This window comes from Electrophorus electricus, chromosome 1 (genome assembly GCF_041902795.1).
Source record: "Electrophorus electricus isolate QZ-2024a chromosome 1, ASM4190279v1, whole genome shotgun sequence".
Lineage (NCBI taxonomy): Eukaryota > Metazoa > Chordata > Actinopteri > Gymnotiformes > Gymnotidae > Electrophorus > Electrophorus electricus.
The window spans coordinates 12980282-12983303 of record NC_137497.1 but is presented as its reverse complement, the minus strand read 5'-3'; the positions used below and the strand labels follow the sequence as shown (position 1 = coordinate 12983303).

The 3022-nt window shown below is 38.3% G+C and overlaps 1 long non-coding RNA gene across 1 annotated transcript; it reads right to left on the bottom strand.

Annotated features, from left to right (window-relative positions):
* Positions 1–603: 603 nt before the first annotated feature.
* On the bottom strand, positions 604–2599 carry LOC145651127 (uncharacterized). Its single transcript, XR_014116838.1, has 3 exons — positions 2557–2599; positions 1861–1938; positions 604–751 (listed from the first exon to the last, which is right to left on the bottom strand). It is a non-coding gene; the product is annotated as an uncharacterized LOC145651127 (long non-coding RNA).
* Between the last annotated feature and the right edge of the window lie 423 nt (positions 2600–3022).

Sequence of the window (3022 nt, the reverse complement as noted above, 5' to 3'; positions counted from 1 at the left end):
TTTTTGTAGTGATTGCCAGATGAATCCTTGAAGCTTTCCATCCAATTGGTTCAAAAAAAGGTTCATATCTGGAGGCTTCATGTGCACAGAAACCCCCCTGCTGGCTAAACCTTTATTGTCATTTCAACTATTTGTGAAGGATCTCTTGGCTGTTTTGCACCGGTGTCAGCATGGGAATAGTCACTGCCAACAATAGAAATAAAAACACCTTAATATGATTTTGTGTGGTTCATTCATTCATCTAATCTGTTTTTGATGTGTAGGTAATGGTTTTGGAGGTCTACTAGTGTCAAAAAACAGGTTGATTTCAGTCAATGTTTAAATAAACCAAATAGGACATGAGATGTTTATGTTGAGATGTTTTTAAGACTGTTGCAGTGTTTTTCAAAGATGGGAAAATGGTTATGCTTATGAATACTGTGGTGACTTCATTCACTTTTATTAAGAAATAATTTTTTTTTCCACTGTGCTTGGACTCAGTTGATTTCTCTTTTTGAAAATAACTTCCCCGGCTTTGAAGAAAACACTTTCACGTGGTACTGAGAAGGCAGGGGTGCACAAGTATCCCACAGCAAGCCTGTAGAGATGTGGATATATGCACCTCTGCCTCTGCCAGTACTGGAGGGGACCCTGTGTTCTGCTTTTCTTCAGTTCTGCCAGGTCTGCACTTCAACTGTGGCATCAGCAGTGACATTGTGAGTTCTTCTGGCCTCCATGAATGTGGCATCAAAATCACACCACAGTTTGTTTCCTGAGAAACAAAACCAGATAATATGAATGAGGTTATAACTCTGAAATTGACTTTAATCCAATGCAAAAATACTAACCAGGTCTTTCAGCTACAGCATCCTGTGATGTTGAAGCTGCAGCTGGTATTGAATGTGACTGTCTAGACCCTATTACATTGGTACATTCAAAGGTGAGTTGTTTTATTCCTTCATCTGCCTTTTTTGGGCTAAAGGATCCAAGTGATTTGTATCTTGGGTCTAGCAGCGTTCCCAGCGATATAATGCTCATGCTGTGTGGAGCTTTTCCCTAAGGAGCCTGATGAGGTCTCTCCCAGTTCACTAGCTACTGGGACCGTTGCCTTTGCTGCCTCTTCCTGGAGCATCTTTTCCACCATTTTCAATAATAGCACCACTTTGGAGCCAGATACCTTTTTCTCCTCTGACAGCACCACAGTGGCCGTGTGAAAAGGAGACAGTAAAGACAGGAGCTCACAAACATTATTGTACTCATCGGAGGTCAGAGCAGGAATACCAGTTTGTAAGCCTGCCAGTGCTTACAGGCTCCCTGAGTTCTACTAATCGCTCCAGCATTTGAAAGCTGCTGTACCACCTTGTTTCAACCTCCTGAATCAGTTTCTTTTTTGGTTTTCCCATATGCTCTTGAACAAGGTCCAGCTTCTCCTTTAACAATAAAAACCTAAATGTTACATATGTAGCAATATAAAACAATGTGTAAACAAATGTGAAAATAATGTTACTAACTTTGACAGTTGTGCTGCTTCTAAAATAGCCCACCAGCTTCCTTGCCTTTGTAGGAATGGCAGACAGCACTGGGGTTAGTTCAAGAGCTTTTTTAACAACTATTTTCAGGGTGTAAGCAATGCAGAAGGCATGATGCAGCTTCAGCTGTTTACCACAGGCAATCATATCAGATGCGCCATCAGTAACTAGACATGTTACTTTGGATTTTATTTCCCATTCTTCCATAAGAGAGGATTTCACACAGGCCAAATTTTCAGCTGTGTGCGCCTGTGGGAATTTCACTACACCGAGTAATGTGGACTTCAGTCATGTGTTGTCATCTATAAAATGGCAGGTCACAGCCAAGTAGTTTGTCTGCTGTCACACTCACTGCAGGAACTTTCTGGACCTCAACTTTGGTCTTCTCTTTCTCTTGTTGATATTTGGTCTCAACCATGGCCTTTGCGGTCTAAAGGGAAGGAAGAAAATATTATTTTTTTAATACTACTCTCATAATTTATCCATGTCACCACACATACTTTCCTAGTTGGGAAAATATAGATTGGATCAAATTTTGCTACTAAATCCCTGAAGCCTTTATCCTCAACTGTGCTAAATGGCTGTGTGTCTCTAACAATCATGAAGACCAAAGCCTCATCCAGCTCTTCCTTTCTGGTCACTGCTTTGTAAAGATTAGATTACACTTTGTCATTTTTACACTTTGTAATCCAATCCAAACTGCAAATAACATGTAAGGTGCAGAGAATAATGCAGTATATAAATATATATATACACAGTATATACACATTATATTTTATATATATATATATATATATATATATATATATATATATATATATATATATATATATATATATATATATATATGCATATTAATGTTAACAGTGAATAAAATTAAATTAGGTTATGGTTTAATTACAGTATTTGCATGTCAGAAGTCATTACATGAACATGTGCACATGTTTTGTTTTTATTTTTTGATGTGTGTAATGAATGTAGCATCGTGGTCAATGTCATTATTATCATGGGTGATTAACAAATATGAAAATTGGAAATGCATACCCACCTTGGCTGGATCCAACTCTATCCCCCTCATTATACATGACAAGTACAGTAACATAGATGAGGTGTTGTTGTTGTATCCCAGTGGCTTGGAATGGAAAAAAAAAATGACTTGTGAATATTATAGTAGTAACACATTTCATTATTTACATATTATGAGCAATACCTTATTAGGAGAGATCTGCTCAAAGTGTTTCCATACAGGGGAAACCCTTTTCCTTTTAGCAGGCTCCATGAAAACAAGCTCATCAATGTCACAGGCAAATTGACAGAACACAAACATGCAAATTTTGCATGGATCCATTGCGCTTTATGTGTGTTCATAAATTGCGCCAACATTTGAAATGCTTCCTGAACCAGTGAGGTTTCAGGTGTCATTCGTACTTAAAGAAGCAAGCCTCGATACATGTTTCATAAAAGACTTCCTGGATCTCTCAACATGCGCTCTGAAGCCTCAGCACAGTAAGGGC